General features: G+C 47.6%; 1 protein-coding gene across 1 annotated transcript in view; it reads left to right on the forward strand.

Moving 5' to 3' along the window:
* Positions 1–2,427: 2,427 nt before the first annotated feature.
* RREB1 (ras responsive element binding protein 1) overlaps positions 2,428–27,428 on the forward strand; it is a 244,206-nt gene continuing 219,205 nt past the window's right edge. The window contains exons 1-2 of the mRNA XM_085607218.1: positions 2,428–2,500; positions 20,744–20,860. The gene's annotated coding sequence lies outside the window, so the exon portion shown is untranslated. The remainder of the gene's footprint in view (positions 2,501–20,743; positions 20,861–27,428) is intronic.

The following is a 27,428-nucleotide window of genomic DNA, read 5'->3' on the forward strand; positions in this document are numbered from 1 at the left end:
GTAGCTGAGGGATTGTTGTGTGCTGAGTGTGTTCACCCCCACACCACCTTTATGTGACTGCTTGCCATTACTACCACTGAGACGTGCTAAAGGGGTTTTACCTTTCCCACTTTACAGAGTCATAGTAGGATGGGTCTCGGGACATCAGAGGTAAATGGACCCAGTCCCCACAGCCGAGATCCAGTAGCACCTGCTTGCTACGGCCCCGCCCCCGTTCCCCCCCAAACAGCATCTGACACACTTCTAAAAAGATCACAATTGAATAACTAACAGAGCCCTGTCTCACCATCCCACTTTTCATTGTCTGAGGCTACACACTCTAACTTAGGAAGGAAAGCAATACAATTGCATTGTCTAGGGAGGCTGTACCTCAACCCCCATCTTGTGATATGTTTTACTACCAAGATCCGAAATGGTTCCTTCTCGTCTCAGCCACACGGTCACAAACAATTTAGAACCTTCTACCACTCACCAGTCATACAACATTTGCACAGTTGAAGCTAGGCAGTTTTGACTCTTGGTACCTGCAGTCGCCATTTTAGGTTTCCACTTTGGTGGGAGCCTTTTCTGAGTGTGTGCTAAGGGTCTCTTGTTTATATAAAACAATAAAAAAGGCAGGTTGCACAACCACACTAGGGCTGACTTTTATTGGCATGGTACTGAAATTTCACGTATGTGTGTGTTTTTAAATTCTGACTGGTGTTCTAAATGCCGGGAGCTTAGGGGGCTATTCTCAAACTGCACTTTGTAGTATCTTTTGTATACTACAAAATACTATTCACAAACCTGTGTGCAAAAGTCTCCTCCTCTTTTCTCTTTTCTGTGAGGAGCTCTCCACACATGTACATATAGTTTTTTGTAGTAAATGTGGAAGTGACCCGGGAGTGTAGCTGGAAAATAGGGATTGTACTACAAAATGGGAGGGTTTTAGGGAGGCATAAGGAGGGGTTAAGGGAGATAGTTAAGGAGAGGTTTAGGGAGGGACAAACACCCACCCACCCGCAAAAGAGAAAGACCTTTGTTAGCCACAAACTCCACTTTCAAAGTTCCTATAGCCAAAAAGGACCCAAAACAGTAGTAAACGTCCTCCAGCTGAGCCTTGGAGTAAGTCCAGCAACAAACATGGCTAATCTTTGTTACTGCAACACACTCCCGTAGAAATAATGGGGCCATGAAATAACTATAAAAACATATAGAAAATAAAGCACCATTTGTTGGGGTTTTTGAAGATCCTAATCTTTTTTACTTTTGTTCAAAATCCTGTTATTTTTTTATCATCTGATCTTTTCATTCTAATTTTTTTAAAATCATGTTTAATTGTATACTGAGGCTTTATTTATGATCCCATTTTTTTTTTATAAAAGGAAATCCTATTGAATGTTATAATAGGGCAATTTTTTTTTTTACCAAGATCCATTTTTATTCTTATGGGGAAATCAGTTGTGTTTTATAACAGAACTTACAAAGCTGGGATAACACCTGGTAACCCAAGGAATTTTGAACTCCACCGCCCATCTATAGATGAAACACATTTCAACACCAAGCAATCACAGCCAGGCTAACCACATCAGAAATGAACTCACACACCGAGCAGAATTTTTTATGCTTTCACTATGTTGTTGAACATGTTTGTTGATTTGCCCAGCATTTTGAGGAATACTTTTTTAAGGAGGAAAGAGAGGTGTACAGAAAAAGGATCAACATTTTTGGCATTTCCAGGGAAGCATTCATTACCACACACCGCTTCTCACTTGGTGTGATTGCTGGGACTCATCTGCATCCTCCTCTCAGATTATTCCTGCTAATATCAAAATACTTGCTGCACTCCATTTCATGGGTAGTGGGTCTTTCCAGAGGGTCCCCTCTGACAGTGTTGGCATCTCACAAGTGAGCCAGTATTGATGCTTGCATCAGGTATTGAGAAGCATCAACAGAAGAGCGCACTAGTTTATCACCATGTCACGGTTACTGGCAGAAAGGCAAAGGGTGGCAAATACATATTATGCTTTTGTCCATTACCCTTGTGTGGTAGATGCCATTGACTGCACCCATGTGGCACTTCAGCCACCTCAGCACACTTTTTCCCCAATGGGCACCGCTGCCACTCCTGTCAACTTGCAAGCTTTCTGTGAATCCAGGGGATGCTTCACTGATGTGTGCGCTGCATTTTCTAAGAGCACACAACAGCTATATCATCATTCAGTCACTTTATTGTTAGGTTGCTGGGGATTTCGGTGATGTGGCTCATTGATAAGTAACATCAACTCACACTGGAACTACATGTGCATCTGGAGATTACATCTCAAACATTCTCATTATTCCTGACAACACAAAACATATGCATCGCTCTAATACCCACTTCAGACATGATGTATTATATTTAAAATAGAGGGCATGTTTTAAAGATTTCACTTGTCTTTGTTGCAGGTGATCCCGGGTATGCTCACTCTCCCCATCTCATCACAACCTACAGATGTCCAACTACACTACTTCAGCAGAGGTATGTTAGAGAGAACATACGTAGATGAGCTATTATTAAACTCACTTTTGAGATCTTTAAGTCGCGATTAAATTGTCTTAACTGTCCATGAGGGATTGGTGTATTCCCTAGAAGTTTTGGGCAAGATTGTTGTATCCTGTTGTGTGTTGCACGGCATCACAATGCAATGGGGCTTACATATAGATCTTGACCCTGATCTATGCCCACATTCATGTACCAGTGGTAGTGAAAAGAATAGAGGTCATGGTATTCAGGTGCAGGATCCGTTAGGTAACTCCATTTCTTTTTTCAGCTGCAACTTTGCTTGCTGCATTTATGTTGTTGCTCAGTGTGTTGTCAATGATGAATGTGAAATACTACCAGACTGTCCATATGTACAATCACGAGACCACTCTGTTTAATATAATGTAATCAACAAACATGCTGTGCTCCAGTTATAAATAATTAGCATCTTCATTTTCTGTAACATTCAAACACTTTTCATAAACAACACTGAAATACAATCTATCACATAATACACTCCTGTGTTTGATCAAACATCCTAAAACCTTATTTTTCACACATACATTAAGTACACAAACAATTCCTGTTAATAGTTTTGTTCAATTATTTTGGGTTTTCTCTACATGCAGGTCTCCCTCCTTCGTACAAGGTATCTCCTCTTGCTTGCCATAGTATCTCCTCCCTTATGCAGAGGACTCTCTCTCATATGCAGTCTTCACTTCACATGTGAGGCGGATACCTCTGCAGTCAGAGCTGAGATATTGGCCCACTGCAACACACAGGAAATTACAGGAAGAGCAGGTGGTCATTGCTGTCAATTTTAGCCATCCTCTCAACACCACCTTCCTACAACCTTTTGCCTTTTTCTATATTCAAACCCCCAACATGGCTGTGGGACAAGAGGAAAGGGTCTGGCCATTCAACAGTGATGAATTGCAGAACATTTGTGAGGGGGTCCTCCAAAGATACCCTTACCGTTATGTGGTCCTGAGACCCAGCGGAGCTATGCAGCATGGGCCCAAATATGTGCTGCAGTGCAGTCGGTGTCCACACCTGGCTGAGGAAGCCTAGCTGGAAACAATGGGAGAACCTTTGTTGCTGGACCCTTATAAAGGCCCAGGATATTCTGGGATTGTCCTCCCACCACATTCTTCTCATTCCTGCGTGACAGCACTGTACAGGAGGGACCAACGTGGCCGACTCTATACGCTGTTTGGTTAGATTGACTAATCATCTGATGTGAACATAAAGAAATGCTTTTTTTTTTTTTTTTTAATTGAAGTTTTTTATTGAAAAAGAGGCATGTAAACAATCAAAGCACAACATTGCTCAGAAGAGCCGTAGAGCACATTAATACAGCATTAGTAGCTCATTGCACAGTACATTATGATTGTCGTCAGGAGTCACATACTATACAGCTTCAGCAACACCCTCATCCCCGCTCCCAGGTGGTTCACATATATCCCCTCGAAAAGTGTTCCAAGACCCATGTTTGTGATCATTTCGTCGGACACCCCCTAGAGGCATAAATAGGAACTTCCGTCACCATACACCAGTCTATGTCCTTGGCCCAATCGGCAGTGCTGGGTGCGTTCGGTGCCCTCCATAGATGTGCAATATTTCGCTTGGCATCCATGAAACACAAAGCCACCCGAATTCTCTCCTTAGTGCTGAGGTCCGTGGGGTCCCAAATGTCAATAAAATCAATTTGATGTTACATTGTATCTGCTGTCCTAACGCCTCCTCCATCATAAGTACCAACCCCTCCCAATATTTCTGTATTATAGTACATTCCCACAGAGTATGAACAAAGGTGCCCTCTTGCCCACAATGTCGCGCACAACTACTGTCTTGGGCGTAGCCCATATGAACCAATGAGGGTCCAGACAAATATGTTTTGTGAAGGATTTTCAGTTGGACCAATCGGAGTCTAGAGGAACTGGCTACTTCCCGCGGAGACGCTACTGCAGCCCGCCACTCCTCGTCATCCAGCCCAGCCACATCGTCGTCCCATTTACTTCTAAGGCAGGTCAGGGGATCGGGCATGTTATTAATGAGCTTCCTATATATGAGAGATATAGCCTTATCGGCAAATCGCCATCTAATATCCTGTCCTCCAGCGGAGAGGACTCAAGGAGGTCAGCCCCTTTAGGGAGAGCTGCAATCAAAGTGTGCCTGATTTGGAGATACCGAAACTGTTTAGAATTGGCCATTTCGTATTCTTGCTGATATCGGGAGAATAAAATGACCTTGCCTGATTTCCATAGGTCCCCAATTCTGGAGATACCGATGAGCTCCCATTTATTGAACCCTTGGGAACGAGACAGTCGACCCAAACGGTCACAGTGCCAGAGCGGCGTGGCCCTGGTGAGCTTACCCTCCCAACCCAAGCTTCTGGTAGCGTCTTTCCATACTTGCACGGCATGTTTAGTCGGACCGGACAGGACAGATATCGGAGATTTTCTATACAACGCCCCCTCGAAACCGCCTCCTGGGAGGAGCCATCGGTCTATTCGAAAAGCCGGGTCAACGTGCCGCCTATATCTACATTGATTGATAGCAATGAGCTGCGAGGCCCAATAATACCGTTTCATATCAGGAAGCCCAGTGCCAACATCAAACCGTCCCAACAAGAGTTTTTGCATGGCATTGCGGGGGGCTTACCCTCCCATAGCAGGTCCCGCACTACAGACTCTAGTTCCTTTTTTTTAAAACATACTTTATTACTGACCTTCATATCAAATCCGATGCAATGAAAATTACAAATAGACAGTCTTTTTTTTACTTATAATGGATACAACATATACGTTTAGTGAGGTTGCCATATTGTCTCCTTATTATTGAACAGGAAACAAAGAATAAATGGTCTCAGTAGACAATGTAAATATCAAATCATTGCAGTCATGGCAGATGAATGTACATCACAAAGCAGTAATTTTTCCATTTATCATAAAAATAAAAAGGTTCAACCAAGTCCCCGCCCTCCCTAACCCACCCCCCCCCTGCTCCTGGTCGGTCGGTGTCTATTGTAATCTAATGGGGGATGCCAGCAGTGCCGTACTGGGGAATCCATAGTGAGCATGGAGTACAATGTACGGGTCTCTAAGTCCTGAAACCTACTACGAAAGAGTCACGCATGGACTCTATGTGTTATGAGGTTGGGGTACCCCATGGGGGTAATAAGTCAAGTGATTCAAGCTCATGCAGCATGGCCTCCCATTCCAGTGAAATGAGTTGTTTACGGAGCCCCCTCTCTTCTTCCCTCCGAAGGGCTGCACCTTCGGCCTTTCCCCATTGAATCATGTCATCTTGCCAGCTGGATACTGCTGGACATCTAGGGGATTTCCACCTCATGGTGAGAGCTCGTATCGCTAAGATGAGGGCTAGATCCACAAACCTAAGTCGGACCTTCTGGACCTTCGAGCGTCTACGGAGGCCCACGAGGCAGGTCAGGGCGTCATCCGGTACAGGGAGCTGTGTGACTTCGCTCAGGGATTGCCGTACTCCCTCCCAGTAGTCCCGGAGACACGGACAGGACCACAGCATGTGGAGAAAGTCCGCCTCGTCCCCTTTACAGCGGGGGCAGCAATGTGAAGCATCTGAGAACATGTGGTGTATCCGCTTGGGGGTGAAATATGACCTATGGAGGATCATAGCCTGAGTGAACTTTAATTTAGCATTACGGGAAACTCTTTTTGGGTGTTCTAGCATACCCTGCCAGTCTTTATCTGTGATTTCCGTGGTAGAGTCCTCTGACCATTGTGGCCGTGTTCCAGTTTTCAGCTATATAAGTTGTGATAGTGTTGGAAAGGTCTGTTCGAAATGGGCTATCATCTAGTAGTTGCGGTCTGAGAAAGTCTTAGCTAGGTATGTGGATTGGCTGGCCTGAATCACATGGGATCTAGAGCAGAGGATTCTGTCAATTCTCGTATGGAGACCATGTACTGGGGAATAAAATGAGTATTCCTTATGAATAGGATGTAGACATCGCCACACGTCTGAGAGCGCCCAGCCGTCAGCCCAGGTAGCAAACAGTTCAGTCAGTTTACTGGCATTCGTACCGTGAAGGGGAGGATGAGATCTGTCTAGGGTAATGTCCAATATAGCGTTTCAATCTCCCCCCAACACCCAGGGGATGCCATCCCAGTCTACCAGTGCAGCACCTAGCCGGTGTAGGAAGCAGTCCTGTTCGAAGTTAGGGACATAAACACTGCCTAGGATCACCAGGGAACCGTCTAGTGTTCCCTTTAGCAGTATGTACCTCCCCTGGTCATCGACCCGGCGTTCCAGTTCAACGAATGGGACCCCATGGCGTACCCAAATAGTCGCTCCCCTGGCAAATGCCGAGTAGTTAGTAGAGTAAATCGGTCCCCTTTTTAGTGTTTCCGATTCAGTTAAGTGGGTTTCTTGTAGAAACACTATGTGTGCACTATGCCTAAGGAGATACGCATGGACCCGATGTCGCTTCTGGATCACCCCCAACCCCCGTACATTCCATGTAATTAGGTTGTAAGACCCTAAGGTGGTATTTGTACCTGACATGGCACTGTGTATAGGAAGCGGCTCCCGTGTATATGGAGCCAGTAAACCGATATCGACCAGGAGCCCACTCCCCTATGAACAAAATCAAAACATGGCTCAGCGCCTGAACTACACTGGGCCCAACAACAATTCACTAAAATCATAGAACAAATAACTGTGCATACGCTGTTAGGGGGGTCGTCGCCACCGGTCATGGACGTGTTTACAGTAAGAGCAGTTGCCTGGCGGCTCTACGGTTCCCATCAAGGGGCGGGGGTATGCAGTTAGACCTGTCATAGACAGTAGTTCCACAATAAATGAACATATAGAAACTATACTAAAGCCGGAGTCCCTGCAAAGCGAAACGCATTGGTCTGTAGATAGAGGTAATCTGGTTATGCATTCTTAATCTCGCTCTCAACTCACACCATTATTTATACAGATCAAAACATGATGACAGTGATCAAATGAAGGATTACGGAGAAAAAGGATATGGTGGACCCTGGGAGTTGCGGTCTATGTCATCTGCATAAGTACTTGTCGAGGCTCTGTTCAGGGAGTATTCCAAGTTCGTCGGGCGAACACTGTGGCTATCAGTTATCAAGGATATCGTCCGCTGCCCTGGGGGTGACTGTGGGGAAAAGAGTTATACTGTGCTTGGAATACGAATTCAGGGTGCTGTCGTCCGAGTCCGTAGGGGTTTTATTGGAGTCTTCACGAAAAGCCTCGGCAACAGCCAGAGCCTCTTCCTGGTCCTGATGTTGTTGTTCCTGTGAAGGTCCTGCACTCCCTTTACCCTGGTTTGAAGTCTGAGATCAGCGAGATCCTGGGCGTGAGAGTTTGCCGGAGCCTCTGAACCAGGATGGTGTAATCGGGATACAACGAAATGCAGTGGTTTTCAAACTCGATCAGGGATTTTTCCCTCACTTTCTGTAACAGCACATCGTATTCCCTATAATTCAGGATTCTCACTATCAATGGTCGAGGTGGCGCTTCCGGTCTGGGGGGTCCAGTTGGTATTCTGTGGGCCTGTTCGACACAAAAGAAAGGGGAGAGTCCCTCAGGTGCCACATTGTCTCTGAACCATGCCTCCATGAAGTCTGCCGCCCTGGCACCCTCACTACTTTCCGGCAAACCAATGACGCGGATGTTGTTGCGTCTATTTCTGCCCTCCGCATCTTCCACCCTGTCCAGGAGTCCCGTCATCTGTTGCTGTAGTTGCCGGATTGTCGTGGAGTTCGCGGTGACTCGGGGGTCAAAGTCCGTGAGGAATTGTCCGTGGTCCTTGACGGTGTCGGGCAATTTTCCGTGGTCCGCTCTAAGTAAGGTAAGGCCGTGGTGAGCGTACCAATCTGTAGTTCAAGTGCAGCCCTGGAATCGCGGATTTCCTTGAGAATTAGATCCAGTTTGTTGGGAGCGCCCTCCATGAGCTCCGAAGACACGGCCCTTGGTGAGGAAGGCCGGCCGGAGGGCCCCGCCGTGGCAGAGGAGGGGCCCGGTCCCCGTTGGCCCTCTAGCGTCCTGGCCTTGACCCTGCCCATGATGCGATTCTGCAGCGTTGGGTATGGTAATCTCCTCCAGGTGGGCAATTGGAAGGGGGTGTTAGCTGTGCTCTGTGTGGCTATGGGGAGAGGTTCAAGCCCTCCGCTGGTGGGCCGGAGATGTATGTCCCTGCCAGGAGAGTGGGCAGTGAATTGGGAAGGTTCCACGGGGATGGCGGTGATGGTACACCCCCAGCTGAGCTACCGGCTAAGGTAATGCGCTATAGCTGGCAATTTCCAGCTGTCCAGTGCAGGTCTCAGATCCAGACACTAGCCGGAAAGGGGCCTCCCGCCGAAGGCGCCGGTCGACCAACCCAGTCGCTCTCTTCCCCCCATGCGCACAGCCCGGGGTGTGCAACGGGGATTCCCTTGTGTGCTCAAGCCAGCACCGAGTCCCAGCATCAGCAATGTAGGCCCCAGCTTCGGGCGCGCGCGTACGTGTTCAGCGGCCAGTTTTGAAACGACGCGGGGCCCCACTAGTGGCGTTGCCTGCCGTGAGGGGGGGAGAAACCATCAGTGTCAGTGGGGCGAAATCCAGGGCACACAGCCACTCCGTAGGGGGCCGTCGGCCCACGCGCAGCACCACGAGGCCGCCCCCGAGCGCGAAAGCAGGATTCAGAGGCGTCCCCCGTCACAGAACACAGGGGCAAAGTGTTCATTCTAACATGGGCCACAGCATGCGTCGCCACTCACCGGCCAAATCCAGATGGTTCCCTCCGGAGCACTGGTGAGATATGCAGGCCGCCGGGTGCTTCAGGGGGATCCGGGCCCCAGGCCGCGCCGCCACCCGCAATCGCCTTGCGGGAGACGCTGCGCGGCGCGTCAGCCCTCCCGCAGTGCCTCCACGATGTAGCTCGGGCCCCACAAGAGGCTGGGTGCCGATTAAGGGCAGTGTTCTTAAGCCGGCACCGCGCTCAGCCCGGTCCCTTCGCTCACACGATGACTTTGCCCTGTGGGCGGGCCTCGCATCACAGCGCGCCGGGCTAGTCGCGCCGCACGCGAGCCCACCCTGCACTCAACGCCCCGGCGCCCACCCGAGCACCACGGCGGGCCAGCCCGGCCTCCAACTTTGCCGCACCCCTGTCCGGCGGCCCCCACGGCACTCAGTGAAGCAGGGGACTCCGGTGTGTCCGTCTCATGGTCCCCGGTCGTCTGGTGGCCAGGGAAGGCTGCTCAGGATACGTAAACCCCCCCAAGGGTCCGGAGCTCTACCAGGACACGACCGCCATCTTAGACGGCTAGTCACGCCCCCTACAGACTCTAGTTCCTTGAAGTACGGCGCTGCAACCAGAATAGGCGTGTTCTGCAGCGCATACAGAAGTCGGGGGAGGGACATCATCGTAAACAATGCTGCACGCCCCAGGAGAGTTAGGGGAAGCGATTTCCAGTGCTGGACATCAGATTAAAGGGGTGCTAGCGAAGGCCGAAGGATAGTCTCATAGAATCAAGACAGGTCTTTGGATACCCAGATTCCCAGATATTTAAACCCTTCCACGGCCTCTGTTAATTGGCAACCCCGGGGGAGTCAGGGCTTCTGCCCACTAAGGACGTAGAGCACAGATTTGGACCAGTTGATCCCGTATCCCGCGAACCTACCGAAGATGTGAAATATATCCATTACTACGTTAAGAGGCTAGATAAAGCAGGATGTCATCCGCATACAAAGATATGTGGTCCTCCCAGCCATGAGTCCATCTCAGACCCCTAATAGCAGGATCCCAACGGATCCACGCCGCCAAGGACTCCAAGGCCAAGGCGAAGAGGAGAGGTGATAGCGGACAGCCCTGCTTGGTGCCCCTACTCAAAGAAAAAGCAGGGGATTTCCGATTATTGATGACCACCTGCGCCAATGGTTGGCAATATAAAAGACGCACCCATTTGATAAATTCCGGGCCAAAGCCAAGCTTGTGGAGCACCGCAAACAGGTATGGCCATTCAATAGTGTCGAAGGCCGATGCAGCGCCTAGAGACACCACCACAGCATCCTCTCTAATAGTATCTGCCCTGCCAAGCACACAGTGAATTGAATTGAATTGAATTGAATTGAAAGGGCATTTATAAAGCGCATGGCTACCTTAGAGCGTCCCAGCGCTATAGCAGCTCCTTGAGCAAGTAGAAGATTTAAAAGATTTAGGGGAACAGGAAAGTTTTTAAATGCTTACGAAATAGGAGATGGTTTGGTTCAGACCGAATCGTCAGTGGTAGACTATTCCAAAGTTTTGCAGCATTGTACCCAAAACAGCGTCCTCCACTGCGCATCCTTTTTATAGTGGGGACTAGGACAAGGTGCTAATTTTCCGATCTCAATGATCTGGACGGACAATAAGGCTGGATAAGAGATCTAACAACAGGGGGGGTTTTATTGGAGAGAGCCTTGTGCGTAATACATAATGCTTTAAAATGAATCCTTTGGAGAACTGGCAGCCAGTGAAGTATTGCAAGAGAAGGTTTAGCAGACATACCCCTAGCAGAATTGGTAAGTAGTCGTGCTGCACAATTCTGGATAACCTGAAGCCTGTTAATGGCTGCCAGAGGGGCGCCCATATAAAGGACATTTGCGTAGTCCAGGCGCGAAAGAATAAGTGCCTGGACCACTGTTCTTCTAGCAGCAGGTGGAAGTAGATGAAGAATCTTGCTCAGCATTCTGAGCAATCCATAGAAGCCAGGGGCCACCTTACTCGCCTGCTTCTTAAAATTCAGCTTATGGTCTATCCAAACTCCCAGACTCTTGATTTCTGCTTTTGGAGTCGGAGGGGGACCAAGACAGTTAGGCCAGAAGGGGGTTATGGAGGATGGAGGGCAATTTCCCAGAAACAAAAGTTCCGTCTTGTCCCCATTAAGCTTTAAGTAAGAATCGTCCATCCACCTCGACACTTCTTGCAAACACAGCGCGAGATTAGGAGCAGACTTATCTTCTTGACTAAATGTTACTACTAACTGGGTATCGTCTGCATATGTGACCACCTGGATGCCGTGAGGGGTTACAAGTTCTGCCAAGGGGCTCATGTACACATTAAAAAGCGTGGGGCTCAGGGACGAGCCCTGAGGAACCCCGCAGCCAAGAGGCAATGGCTCTGAGGAAAAGTTATCGTCAAAAACCACAAATGAGCGGTCCTCCAGGTAGGACTGCATCCATTTTATTGCCAAACCCGTAATTCTGACGTCCTTAAGCCTTTGAATCAGAAGCTGATGGTTCACGGTATCAAAGGCTGCGCTGAGGTCAAGCAGAATCAATGCCGCACAGCCCCCATTATCCGTGATTTTTCTTAGGCTTTCCATCACGACTACCAGAGCACTTTCCGTACTTTGTTGAGCTCTAAATCCAGTCTGAGTAGGGTGAAGGCAGTTATTTTTTTCCAGAAAAGTTGAAATCGTGATGTTAACATATTTCTCAGCTAATTTCCCAGTGCCCGGTAGTAGCGAAATGGGGCGATAGTTAGATAATGTCTCACGGTCTAGGTTGGGTTTCTTTAACAGGGCTCTAACCATAGCCCGCTTCCACGAAAGAGGCACAGACCCTGATTCCAAGGAGGCATTGTTTACTTTGAGAATTATCGGAGCTACAGTCTCAAAGACTTGGTTTAGGATAGTAGGAGGGGCGGCATCAGAAGGGGCCCCAGATTTAACTTGATTAAAAATATTCTGTAAAGTGGTCGAATTTATAGGGGGAATGATCTCTAGCTGATTAGTAACGGGACGTATAGGGGGCCTTGTCTGTGGTTCTAAGACCACAGGAAACGCTTGATAAATAGCTTGGATTTTTTCGTTAAAAAATGTAGCAATTGAATTACAGCATCGGGTAATGTCCTTGACGGTGCTAGGGGGGGAGGGAGGATAAGAAGAGATTTAGTAATTTAAAAAATTTCACGGGGCGATTTTCTGCTAAAAAGATTTCCCTTTCAAAGAAAGGGGATTTAGCTAATTTTATTAAATACTTGTAGCTTCTAATTGCGGTTCTATAGTCCGCTTTCCTGTCAGCTGTCGGATCTTTCCTCCAGCACCGTTCTAGCTGCTTAGAAGTTTGTCTGAGAGTACGCAGCTTGGGTGTATACCATGAATTATGGTGACCGCCTCTTTTTTTGTGCATAAGCTTTTTAACGCCATGTCCAGTGACGATTCTAACCATTTGTTAAGCTGGTCATTAGCGATTGCTGGATTGGAATCTGCAATGGAGACTGACTCTTCTAGATGCCTCGTCCAGGAGTCATACGACAATTTTGCCCAAGGTCGTACCCACCTGGTGCTTTCCGATACCCGTGGACCGGTCACTTGAGTTGACCATGAGAAGGAGATTAAAAAATGGTCCGACCAAGGAAGGGGGATCGGGTCGGCCACCGTAAAGCTAGAAACATTAGAAAAGATAGGATCAAGAGTATGTCCTTTGTTGTGTGTGGGTTTGTTGCTTAGTTGTTTTAAATCAAATATTTCGAGACCTTCAGTAATCTCTACTACTGAGGGGAGGGAAACCTCATCAAAATGAAGATTAAAATCTCCAAGAAGCGTAAAATTAGGGAGTGAACTGGCCAAGTTGGCAACACTGCCTGCCGGGCCAGGGGGACGGTAGACTAAGATGCCGGAAAACGTGTAGTCGACGGAGGCTAAGAGATGTGTTTGTTGCTGGCATAGATCCGGACTGGTCCTGGTGGATCAGGGTGGGAAGGACCTGTAACAGACGAGTGGCGAGGATTTTAGCCTCACAATTGAGCTGTGAAATGGGCCTATATGAAGAACACTGATCTGCGGGCTTGCCTGGTTTGTGGTTGACTATGATGGTAGCCAGTCTGTGGTCTTCGGGAAGAATTCCAATCTCTTTACTCTGCCGGAACATGTCCGTGAGATAAGGGGCATTCATGTTCACTGTCAACTTAAATAATTCTATGGGGATCCCATTGGAACCCAATGCCTTCCCCCCGCGCAGGTCCTGAATGGCCTTCTCCACTTCGGTCACAGTGAGGTCACGCTCCAGATCGGAGCTGTCCTCTGCAGTAAGAGCCGTTACTTCAATATCTCGGAGTAGAGATAAAGCCCCATCCTCTGAATAGATTGTGCGGGAAGTATATAGGGAGCGGTAGTGTTTCCCAAACGCATCCGCAATATCTTGCGAAGCGGTAACACAGGATTGCTGGTCGGTGGCAAATTCAACCACTACATGCCTCACCCCCTATCTGCGGTCCAGCCATGCCAGCAGCCTGCCTGCCTTATCGCCGACATCATAGATCCTACTAAGAGTCGCCCTTTATTGTGCCTTAGCCGCATCAGTGGCCAAATCAGAGAATTATTTAGTCTTAATACAGAGCTTATGACGCGATTCCTCCGGGTCCTGCGTACGGACTACGCGTTCTAAGACCAGGACCTCACCCTCTAAGCGCACCAGATCCGCAGTTTTTTCCTTGCGTTGTCCAGCAATCTGCCCCAACACTACCCCCCGAATTACAGTTTTATAGGCTTCCCAAAGGGAGACAGATGAACTAACTGAACCCTGGTTAATCTGAAAGTAGAGGTCAGATTCGCTCAGTACTTTATCCCTAACGGAGGGAATAGTGAGATACAAGGGGTTAAGCGGTGCCACACGGCCAACCGTGGGTTCCCCCACTTCCACCCTGCACAGCATGGGCGAGTAATCCGAAATCCCCCTAGCCAAATGCTAAATTTCTTTGACATTGTGGATCGGCTTCTGGAGTGTAAGTATATAGTCTATGCGCAACATGCTGCGATGGGGCCCCGAGAGATGCGTATATTGGAGCTCGTTGGGGTGAAGACACCTCCAGACAGCAACCAGGCCCATAGACCCCAGAAAACTATGTATGCGTTTGCGTGATGTCGACAGGTCTTTTTGGGGCCAGCGATCCAGGGAATCCGAAACGATGGAATTAAAATCCCCCCCAATCAACAATCTCCCGTCCGGCAGGTTCAGGAGATGATCACCAAGGTCAATAAATACCTGTGTGTGTAGACATGGCGGAATATACACTGATACCAGGTTGAGGGTGGCACCCTCCCATACCCCAGACACCGCCACAAATCTGCCCAGGGGTCCGTACGGACCATATTGACAGTCAAGGGGAAGGACTTATGAACTAAAATGCCCCCCCACCCCCGGGAGCCAGAGCCAATTGCAGAATGAGCAGCCATCTGGAATCCCCACCGAGACAGGGCCTTACAACCATTACCCAACAGGTGGGTCTCCTGCAAAAGAACGACATCAGGTAAGTGCCGTTTCAGGAACTGGAGAACCACCCCTCTTTTGATTTTATCTCCCAGCCCATTCACATTCCAGGATAACAAGTTGAGTTTCTGTCTGTGCATGGTACCCATCACTTGGTGTCAATGGTGCAAGGTACTCCAGTGAGGAGCACATCAAGGAGGAAAAAGGGGAAGGATGTCAATACTTTCTTAAGCACTGCAGCCAATGAGCACTTTACAAACACCTCACCAGTCGCATCCTGCTCACGTGACAAATCGGAGATGACATGCCTGAACAAAAATATTACTAAAATCAACACACAACTACAATCCCCTCCCACCCGCCCCACATCCCCAACGAGGATTACCCCAACCCCCCCCCCCCACCCTGCCTCCCTGCTCGGCGGTAACAAAACCTCCCAGCCCCCAAACTAGCAGAGTGCCTATCGCCCACCCTTCCAAGAACTTACGGGTTTGTGCAGCCGAACCGAGCACCCGTCCCTTAGTAATTTTGTCTTACCCATATTCACTTACTGCCTGACATGTTTACACTAAAAGCATCGGCAAGGGCCCAGAATACACCCCTTGCCGCCCATGGTGTGAGCAGGGGAACAGGCAAAGGTTAAGGAGATAAGTTGGGCAAAGTCATTTACGACATTCAAACTTCAGGCAACAAAAGTCTAACACAATGCTCGAGGGCAGCTGCAGCCCCACAGCCCCCCGTACACCTGAACACATTTTACCTCCCTAAGGGAAAACATACAGACCAGTTAGTTGGCACCACCCGTCGTCTCGTTCAAGTCTCGATGTGGCGAGCCACCCCCAGAAGCTCGGGCATCACCGTCTCTCCTCACATCCCGAGCAGGGGTATTGCGGCGACCCGCCATATGCCATCCATCCAGCCAGTCCCATGTCTCTTCCGGGGTGGTGAGGAACCAGGATTTCCCCTCCGATTCCACCCTCAACTCGGCCGGGAACATCATAGCGTATTTCAAGTCCTTGTCGCGGAGCACTTTCTTCACTTCCAGAAAGTTTCGTCGTTGTCGTTGCACCTTGAGGGTGAAGTCCGGAAAGAAAGTGATGTGACTGTTTTGGAATTCCACCGGTGGGGCGGAGCAGGCACACTGCAGGATGACATCCCTGTCGTGGAAGTTGAAGATCCTGGCAAGAAGTGGTCTAGGGGGACTCCAGGCTTCGGTTGGCCTCCGTGCGCTCGCTCCACTGACAAGAAGTTGGAGAGGCCTCGCGGCTTGAGGTAAGTAGTGATCAACTCCTGTATGAAAAGGTCCGCAGATGGCCCCTCCGCCCGTTCCGGCACCCCAATTATGCAGACGTTGTTGCGCCTGGAGCGCCCTTCATAGTCATCCAACTGTGCTTCCAATCTCGTTGCGTGCTTTTGCAGATCTTCTACCTTTTTCTGCAACTCTGACGTGTCTCCAACCAGGGAGGTCGCCTTGATTGCAACGTCTTTTAATCGCGAGTTAATTGAACACATATCTTCCCTGATAAGAGATACTTCGGAGGACACTGTGTCAATCCGTGACTCCAAGGACGTGCGGACTGTGGTTATGGCTTCAAGAATGTCCTGCAACGTTGGTTCCTTTGTCTTCCCTCCGGGCTCAGATTTGTCAATTGCAGTTAATCCTCCTTTGGGACTCCCGCCGGGACCCCCCCCTCCCATGCATATTTCGTCAATTTAGCCTAGAGGGCTACTTTTGAACTGCGGCCCCCCGCCATGGTGCATACAAGTCTCTCCAGTCAGGGTAATTTACTACTGGTACTGAGAGCAATGAGTAGCGGGCAGCAGTGGGGCACCAATATCCGCCTTCCTGTGCGACCCAGTCTTTCAATAGCCGAAGTGTGAATTCTCAATCCGCCCGTCTTGGGCCCCCAGCTCCAGGGTGTAATCAATGGCGCACCAAAGCCGCTCTAAATATGTGCCTCGGCTGTATCCCAGAGTCGGCGTCGGGGGAGGGAGGGTCCACACCACAGGATTCCATTAGCGGTAGTCTGTGCCCACTCGTGCGACGGTTGTTGCGGCCAGGCAGAGCGGTGTCCCCAGGCAGCCGCGGGGGGTCACCACCTCCTCCCGGTCACTGAATCTTTCGCCTGGACAGCCCCAAGTCTAAAAACAGGCCAGCGCCGCACCCGGCTGTAGATGTGGAGGTCTGGGTATAAATTACGAATGCGCCACTATGTGCCAATCCTGTATTCAGCAGCGTGGCAGCTCTAGTCCCGCGCTGTCCCTGGCGCACTGATCCACGTGAAGCTTCTCTGATAAATCAATGGCGAGCCCGGCTCTGCACCACTCTCCCAACCAACGCGGGTTGTCCCCTCACCTTAGCCACCCCACGAGGTCTTTATACTGCCACGGTGAGGGCCGAATGTGGCGTCAGTGCCGATGTTGCAGGGATGCGCCAACCAGCCCCTCGGCTCCTCACTTTGCTCTCACAGCCCTCCGCCCTTCACTTCATCCGTTCGCCGATTGCCGGCGGCACGCTCGCAGCACTTGCGGCCCACGGATGATGGCGGCCGCGGATAGAGTCTCTCCACCCGACTCGATTGGGTACCGCCAGCAATTGCTCGACAGTCCGCCACTCAAGGTAGCACAGCCGGAGGTAGGACACTGCCGGTGATACACCCGGCCAGCCTGCCGCGCGGCCGCTCCGCCAAGCAAGTCCGGCCCGATGACACAGGTCGCGCTGCCTGGGTTCCGTATCTCCTTTCCTGCCACAGGAGATATCGATCCAGTCCTCAGCCCTTCCGATTGATAATTCAGGTGTTAGGGCCCCAGGGTAGGCACTGTGAAGCAGACAATGGACGGATTTGTATGCTCGGTCGGCAGAACCGACAGATTAGGCGGCCATCTTACTGCTCGGCTTGGCCACGCCCCAAGAAATGCTTTAAAAGTTCTATATTTTGTTACTATATAACAGTTAAAACACAACTTCAACATTTGGGAACGGATACATTTCCATTTGCCCAAAGTTAGAGCATGTGATGCTGACATTATGTAGCTTTTCCTTAATTTCTAACCATCATATTTTTTTAATACAAAATAAAAATTATTGTATTACACTTATCACAGGCTATGGGAATGGGTGCAATTCAGTCCCCGAACTGTCTCCGCTGCAGTGCGGACGATGGGTCGTTTTTGCACACGGTATGGGGTTGTGTGGCGCTTCAGCGGTTCTGGTCCAGCGTGTCGTCTTGCTTGGGTCGTGTCCTGTAGTGGGAAATTCCGTTAGACCCCAGACTGGCGCTCTTGCATAGCACGGAGGACATTGGGGAGAACTTGTACAAGCGGCACCTTTTTATTTTGGCTAAGGATGACATAGCGCAGCATTGGAAGGACGTGTCCCCACCCAGCGTCACTAACTGGAAAAAGGCGCTGGACAGATGCATGTCAGCTGAGGTTGTAGTATTTCAGGCGAGGGGGTGTCCATTGAAACACGGAAAGATCTGGTCTCGGTGGGCCGCGTAGAGGTATAGATTTGCCTCCAATGTCGCAGTCCGCCGTCCGTGATCCCATTGAACAATTGGTGGTGAACAACTTACCTGTCTAGTGTATTGATGTTACTGAGACGTTGCTGTGAATTTCCTTGACAGTTACATGCAATGCTCTTAAGTATGTATGGTGCGTATTTGGGGGTTCCATATTGTTTTCAGTATGATGTTCTGCAGACTAGTGGGGGTTCTTACAATGTACCCTGAGACATTATCCTATGCACTTCCTTTGTATTTTTCTTGTTGGGCTTCGCCCATCTGGTACGCTGAAAATTCAATAAAATCTGTTGTTAAAAAAAAAAGAAATCTACATTTCCACTATTATTAACACATTTTTGAACATTTGACACAAAAATGGCCCACTCTCTACATGCAGCTGTTTGGTCGGTGTGGACTAAACACGAGGAGGCCAGAGAGGGAGAGGCAAGCTCACAATAATTTTTATTGGATCCCAAGGGTACACAAAGCGCAATAGTTCGATATGTCTTTAGCTCCTTAACATCAGGGGCCCAGGGGGAAATTGCGCGTGTGAATCTTCCTGTTCTTCTGTCAGGTGAAGGCCATTTCCTGCCAAGCACGAAAGAAGAAAAAAAAGAAAGAAAAAAAACGATGTTTAGAACGGGACCTTGTTTTGTTTCAGCAGTGCACTGGGGAAAGGGAGTGAAGAAAAATCACCCGGACCGCCACCATGTGGAGTGTGGAACAGGGTAAGGGATCCTGGGGTTAACGGAGCCCTCCCTCCACCCTTGATGGGCCGGCTGGCGAGGTACTAATGGGCTTTTTGGTAGTAAAACACCCACGAATCCTGGCATGTACCTCAGGGAGAAACGCACCTCCTGGGGCGTGGCTGGCGTTGTCGCGGTACCGGAAAAGGTCCGGTTCCTTCTCTCGTGGCTGTCCCTGGTTCCCTCGCTTTGCGGCCGCTTCTTCTTCGTGATGGTGCCTCCAGGCTCTGTTGCGTCTCTCCTGGTCGGGCGCTTCGATCTTGGACGCTCTTCGTTGTGCGGCAACTGAGCTCCTCCGATAGCTGTCGAGGTCTGTGACGTCCTCTTCAGTCTGGACCTCGGGCGTAGCAGCAGCCTCTTCCCTAGGTCTCGTACCGGTCTCAAAAAGCGGCTCTTCCTCGTACGTCACCCTGGGGCGATCAGGTGACGAGGTCACATGGGAGATCACGTCATCGGAGAGATGACCGGAATTAAAGGGGCTGCTGGCTTCCCAGTACTACGATGTTCTCGGGGACTGTGAACAAACAACAGGAGAAAGGAAAGGGGATATTTGTCCGTCGTCTTCTCCCTGAAGGGGCGTCTCGTGACAGTCGGATAGACTAATCTTCTGTTGTTAACATAAAGAAAAGCTTTTTAAAGTTCTATATGTTAACATTAACTTAACAGTTAAAACACAACTTCAGAATTTGGAATCTGTTACCTTTCCACTTTGTCAAAGTTTTTTATGTGATGCTAACATTGTGTGGCTTTTCCCTCATTTCTAACCACCATATTTTTCATAAGAATAAAATTGAAAATGTGCACAATTATTAAATATTTGTGAAAATATTTTGCAAAAAGGTTAATAATCAGACATCGTGCTTGATTTAGAGTTTGGCAAAGAGTACCCTGCCCGCCGAACTCTTGGTTTGTCTGCCTCATTTAGAGATGGCCAGACCTTTAATACTTCCTCCTACAGCTTGACGGAGTAAGTTCTGTTGGAGTACGAACATTACACCATCACTCCCTATTCAGGGTGCATTGTATAATGCCCTTTTTTACTGTCTGTCACCATCAGGAAAAACCTAGTGGTGAGGGACAAGAAAAATTAAAACCCCACACTCTTGAAGAAAACACCCAACGCAGTTTTAAAATGTGTTTTTGGAAAATAAAGAAAATGTCAAACGTTTGGTGTATGACTGTAAATATTGATGGCTATTGTATATCACACTTTTAGTACATTTAAAGGATCTGTTTGATGGTTCCTTTCAATGTACAGAGATAACCGCAAGGCTGGGGGGGTCATCTCTACATTTGACTGGTGGAGTACCCTTGGAACTGCAGAGGTAATCTATTCTTACATCTCGGCGGACACTGCTCCTTCCACCAAACTGAAAATCATGCCCATAATCCTTTAGAATGCATTGTTGCTGTGTGCAAATACCCTCTAATCTCAGAGAGGCATTGTTTGGAAGATATTGCAAAACATCCTTTTCTACTTTAAGCACAGGATTAGTCAAAGAAAAAAACATCTTTTCACAACCCTTTATCCTCTTTTGAATGCCCAATACCATAGATATTTTGCCAATTACAATGTTATGCTATTTGGAAGTTCAGAAAAAATAGTATATCAAATTTAGATTGTAACAAGTTTGGTAAAGACTGCCCAATGTCAGGTTCTTGTCTTTATGTATATAATATCCATTTTAAATAAATGTTTTTTATATGCAGTATTGAGCATATGATTTTAAAATGTCTCTCTTTTTTTCTACATTCCTTTTCAGCGGACCAGCCTGGCTAAGGATCATCTCACCAGGACCTAAGGCAATGAAGAAGATCCTTGACCGCGAAGCAGGAGCAACCACTTAACACCATCAGTGAGGAGGAGGAAGCTACCACAAGCAAGTGATGTGCGCCCATCCTGGGATAAATTGTATCTTTCACCAAAAGACTCTGGGCAGAGGATGAAGAGCCAACTGGTGGGGGTGTCAACTCCACCAGTCAGGATGAGGCAGATTCTGAGGCTACTCCTGGCCTTAAGCAAGATCATCCTGTGTTGTCCGAAGAGCAGGCTCCATCACCATCTGGGCCTGCACCCACCCCTTCCTTTACTCTAGGTGGCCCCCATACCATTAGGGCTTCCAGCTTCATCCCCTGCGCAGAGAAAATCTTCTCCAAGTGCCCACCCAGTACAACACCAGCAGTCGAGGGGCACTTTAGCCCCTTTCACCCCACAGCCATCTAGTGCAGCACACTCCCTTCCACAGAATATTTGTCTTTGCTTGCTCTCTAGGAGGTAGTGAGACCAATCTGTGGGTTCAATGAGATATCTGTGAGTGAAGAGGTACAGATATTCTGACAGATGGTAAGTGAATATCTTCAAGCTTTATGTGGCCAAGGATTGATCTATGCATGGAATTATGTTATCTCAACAATATCCACTCAGATGATCATATGACCACTCCTGCCACAGATGATCAATTTCAGGATATCCCCTGTGAGGTCAGGTTCTGAACCTGTGCCCTTGTAGGTGATGTTTGCAATGTATTTCCTGATCCAGTAGCTATAGTGATAAGAATAATATTCAATGTATATTGTCTATTTATAAAGGTGTTCATGACCACAAATTCTGACACATTAGAGATACATACAAGAATGATAAAGCTATCAACACCAATGTTGTGTCCTGGAACTGCGTGTCGTCGGGTGTTTGATGGGATGTTCCACATGGAAAGTGGAACATCGGGTCAGGCAGATAGACGGAGCAGCCAAAGGAGTTAGACGTGTTCACCTGTCGGTATTGAGCCAATAAAGATGATACAACTGATGTCGGTGTAGTGAGTATCTCTTATGCGCCACACTACAATTTTGGCGATGAGTGCTCAATACCTGTACCCACGCGTGATCCTGCGGTGACTATACCTAATGTAACAGGCAACACTCATTCAAGATATAGAAGAAGGAAAAGAGAGGCAGACATAGTTTAAGAAACCGTCTGAACTCGGGAAACTCTCGGCAAAGGGTGAGTCTTTGGTGTTTTGTCGGAGAAAGTGCAAGATACTGTGCATATTACAAGCGCGTCATTTATAAACTGTTAAAGACTCACGAAGTCCGTTAGCCTTGCGCGCGCTACATTGTCATCTGCTCGTTACCGTAGACGACGTGACTTGTTGATGCGCGAGCCTGCATGTCTTGAAAACGTCACGTACAGCAAATCTTCAAGAGCTGCAGTTTCATCATTAGACGTGAGGCGAGGTCACGCTACGTGACTCCATGGCGCCGCTATCTTGGAAATATAAGCAAAGCCAACTACGCCTTCGTAGGAGTATAAGGGAACCAATAAAGTTGATTTTTTTTAAACGGATCAGAAGTCCCCATTTGAACAATTCTACTAGATCTTACTCTGGGACATCCAATACGGTAAATACAATGTTTTTCCCTCTATTATTCTGCACTATGGCAACACAAAAATACAGCATTTCCACAGCACAAGCCTTCTGGCCAGGTGGATCGAAACCCACACTTAGGTGGAATGAATGGAAAGAATATTGTTAGAACTATGTGGCTGCAGTGGATGACTATGGAAAATGGCAGCAGTACAGAAAAAAAGAATACTACATTCTTTAGGACCTTATGGGTTAAAAGTATACAATCAAATGGCAAAAGTTCCTGTTGTAAATGATGTGATGTAAATGTTTTTGAAGCAGCATTGAAGGCTCTTGACCATTACTATGCTCCCATGGTATGCATTGGGATTACTAGATACACATTTTTTCAGTGCAAACAAGAAAGAGGTGAGTCAGTTGGCAATTATGTTTCTGAGTTAAAAAAATTGGATACGGATTGTGAATTTGGGGTATTACAGGAGGATCTAATTAGATATCAGTTATGCATATTAATAATAACGCCATTCGAGAAAGATTATGGATAAATGGCGACGCACCATTAGAAGATGTCATAAACATTGTGCGCAAGGCAAAGATGTCAGGTAGATGCGCTAAAGAATTGATGCTGAAGGAAAATGGGACGGAGGTAGTTGACAAAATAAATAATGAACAAGTAAAATAGTAAACCTGCCTTTGAGACCTTCAATGCTCAGTCGAAAACATTGAACAAAATAGGTTATAATAGATGTTATAGATGTGACAGCAGAGAACATTTAGCATATAGTAAAAACTGGCCAGCTTTAAAACAAAAATGCAAAAACTGCGGAATATGGGAACATTTCGCAAAAGTGTGTAGGAGGAAAGGAAGGAGTGCAAAATGTATTTCAGAACAATACAATGGAGATAACGGAGAAGAGACACTTACCTGTACAGCCTGCTTTGAATCGATCCACGCCATTACCGTCACCGCCGAGAGTCAAAGGGTGCCAGAGTCAGCGTCGCCGCCCCGGGACTCCATTTCCTGGTAGCACTAGCGGCGGCGCTCACATTGGACGCAGCGCCTGCGCCAGGAGGCGCCCATAAGAACAGCTGAGGCCCGCATCGCGGGATGCGCGCGGGACGCGACGGGCTCACCCCCTGAGCACAACGCCATACCATGGGTAAGCGCAAACTGCCATCATCAACCCTCGGGGGGACGGGGAAAGTGAAGGTACCTCGTATAACTACTACATCAAATAACATCATGTCGTACCTTACCTCTGCCGTGGGGAAACTCAATCAAGAGATTGCGGAGAAAGAACGGGAACTAGGGCTGGAAAAAACATGTTTGGACTCCCTTGTGTCCCCATTGCCCAGCAGACAAGTCATACCTCTGGAACCTGTGATTCAAATCGTCCCTGCTAGGGATATATTACCTCAGGACCAATGTACTACAACAACCCATGGGGTGCTCATTCCATCGTGTACAGATACTGTCCCAAGTCCCACACGAGAGGCCACCGGCATAGCCACTAAGCGCGCTAAAAGGTTGCCAAAGAGACCATTAAAGAAGAATGTGCACTATTTCTCAAAATCACGCACCAGCTATAAGTAACTTTGAAATTCGCTTGAAGGATATGGTGGAAAAAGTACTTACGGACAAGTTAGAAACTACCCTTGTCCACATTGCAAACGATATCATTGAGACCTTGAGAGAATGTGTGTCGGAAATATTAGGGAAATGTGATCAGATAAATAAGCTGGTACCACTAATAACACCGGATTGTCCGCAACCTAAAATATTAGGGATTTCCGTTGACCATGATCCACCTATGGAAGTGACAAGCCTCTAGCCTTAAGTCGGCCCTCACCTCCACACACTCAAACACGCCCAAAACCACCTAAAATAGTTACTTTTCTAACTAAGAATAAGAATAAGGACCCTAGGGAACTAGGCCATGAAGAGGGCAGCCCCAATGCCTCCTTGGCAAATACTGTTGCGAATAAAGGCGGAACCTCACAGGGAGTAACAAGGTTATGTATAAAGCCCCGTGTTAATCTACCACCTGAGGCAACTCCGTTCGTCGCCGTCCTAGTAAATATCCCACCTTTAAGCCCGAGGAGGAAGAGTCACAGGGTACACTATTAGAGAATGCCAAGTTATGGTGTGATGAAAACTGTACAGGCCCAAAAAATATATCTGCTCACATCATGACGGCGAGACGAGTCAACTGGTTGGGCCACACGTTAAAAAAGTTACCGGGAGACTGTATCATTGTAAATTTTAATAGACCCCATGTGGCTGCTTGCCTGTTTTGGGATGCTACTGTTATCAAGGCAGGAGGGGTTCGTGTGGTTCCTTTAGGTTATTTTTATCCTCGGCCAAACCCTCCCAAATCATTCTTGTGTGATGGTGGTCAACAAGAAGCCCCGAGACGCCCAACTGATTTATCATCTTGGGCTCTGCAGACACCATGTTCCATCCCAAGACATACTGATGTCAACAGACCAACTAATAGGGCCACCTTGGATTTAACAAATAGATACACAGCCTTATCTCATTTGGATGAAAATGATTGACTGACCTGCTACGCTGCTACGCTGACCCTAAGTCACAGATGTATGGCATCCCTACTGTAGACAGGGGAGCTGGGAAATCCAGTTAAAATCATAAGCTGGAATATTGCAGGGCTTCGTTCTAAGAGGGCCGACAGCATATGGTTGGAACAAATTAAGGAGTATGATGTTGTGGCACTCCAGGAAACCTGGGACAGGGAATGCAACTTTTGGATAGATGGATATTTATCGTATTCCGAAGCTGCCCTAGCAACAAGTTCAGGGAGAGACAGAGGGGGGCTTTTGTTCCTAATTTCTGTGAAACATATGGGTACCGCAAAAATTCTAAACTCCATATCCCCTAATTTTCTAGCTCTGGAATTTACTTTTCCAAACAAACATAAAATCTTGTATGTTAACTTCTATAATGCCCCATGTGGTATGCATTGTAACGTAAACATTAATGCATTGGCAAAGTTTTTAACAAATTATAAGATAGGTCAAAACACTTTTTTTCATTTAATCCTCCTCGGGGATTTTAACACACACTTGTGCCAGCTAAACTGTCAGTATAGGGATATAATAGATACTGATTTCTTGCCCTACTCACATTTTGAACACTCAATAAAGGGTGCTGCTCTAGATGAATTACTGTCCGATGTTGATCTAGCCGAACCGGAGTTTTTTGACATCAATGACCGGGTAGCAACATATAGTGCTAGGAACAGTAACACTATTATAGATTTTATATTTGTCTCTCTAGGCTTGCTGCAAAATGTCATCTTTTATAATGCAATACACGCTACATTTAGTGATCATAACCCAGTGTTATTGGAATTACGTAATAACAATCCATATTTACTTACTGAAAATATAAATATAAATATAGTACCTCCCTTGGAATTAACCGTTCAGGATCAGGGGAGACGGCTAAAATGGAGTAAAATAATCCCAGAGGCTTTTTATACTACCCTGAGTGATAAGGTGGCAAGGAAATTAATATCTGTTTGGATCCGCTAAGGTGGGGTGGGGATATTATCTCCTCATTTGACTTAATTTGCCAGCAAGTGGCTGTGGACCTAACATGTAAGACATCACATAAGGAGCAAAAACCACATGGGTGGTTTGACCCAAAGTGCTCAAAAGCCCATAGTGACCTACTGCTGGAACTAAAAAAGAGACCCAGAGATAACGAAGAAGTGGTCAGGTTAAGAAAACATTATAAAATGACTGTTGAGTCCCGGAAGAATGATATAAAAAAAAACGCTTGTATGATAAGGCCAGTCTTAGGAATAGTTCCAAATTCTGGGAAATCGTCAATTCTCCACTTTTTAATGATAAGGAAAATACCCCGCTTGAACTAAATATATCTGAACGTGAATGGCTAGACCATTTTGGGAAAATCTATGGTAGTGGCCTCCCAGCAGATGTTTTTGTTCCGATAGTGAGCGACCAATTGGAGCCCCCACTGAGATTTACAATTAAAGAAACACAAAAGGCTATAGAGGACACGGTTGCTCATAAGGCCCCTGGCCCAGACGGGGTACCAGCTGACAAGTTTAAAGCACATCCTAATATATGGTCTGTAGTTCTCACTAATGTCTTTAATATGGCCTGCACTGATAATAGTAGATTGCCTACTTCCTGGTCATGGGCGATTATTGTCCCGATTTTTAAGAAGGGCCAGAGGGGGGACCCTAGATGCTATCGGCCCATATCATTATTGGACTCGTCATTTAAAATACTAGGGAAGGTTATCCTGTCTAAGATCTCCTCTTGGGTTACTAATAATGACATCATGTGTAATGCACAGTATGGCTTTAGAACTGGTCGAGGCACCGAAGACCAGTGCCTGAATTTACATCTAATAGTCAGCAAATATACTGTAGCGACAAAAGGGGCAATCTACCTGGCTTTTATGTACTTGTCCACGGCTTTTGACCTAGTTAATAGGTCGAAACTGTGGACAATGTTCCTGGAGCTGGGTTTAGATCGGGCCCTGGTGAACTTCCTGGCGGAGCTCCACAGAGATTTAACAGCTGTCATTCGTATGACACTAGACGGGAAGTGTACCGCTGGTCTCAAGTCCGGCAGGGGAGTCCGCCAGGGGTGTATCCTGGCCCCAATGCTATTTTCTCTATATATAAACTCACTGGGTTCTACCTTGGCGGCTGCATCCGTTGATGTCCCATGCATGGGGGGAACCCCAGTGCCGGTCTTACTATACGCTGACGACACGGTGCTGCTGTCAAGGACCCCAATAGGCCTACAACATCTGCTAAATTCTTTTGGGGACTTTATGCAAAATCTGGACCTAGTGACAAATGTAGAGAAATCGCATGTCATGGCCATAGGGAAAGGTAGGAAGAACATGAAAACCCTCTCTTGTAATGGCTTAGTAATAACGAGAGTGAAAGTGTTCACCTATCTTGGCGTAGGGTTTGATGACACAGGGTCTTGGGCACCCCAAGTTTCTAATAAAGTAGCAGCCGTGAAAAGATCATCGGCGGCTATATTAGGCTTTGCGAAAAGATTGGGTGGCAAACCA

This window comes from Triturus cristatus, chromosome 5_2 (genome assembly GCF_964204655.1).
Source record: "Triturus cristatus chromosome 5_2, aTriCri1.1, whole genome shotgun sequence".
Lineage (NCBI taxonomy): Eukaryota > Metazoa > Chordata > Amphibia > Caudata > Salamandridae > Triturus > Triturus cristatus.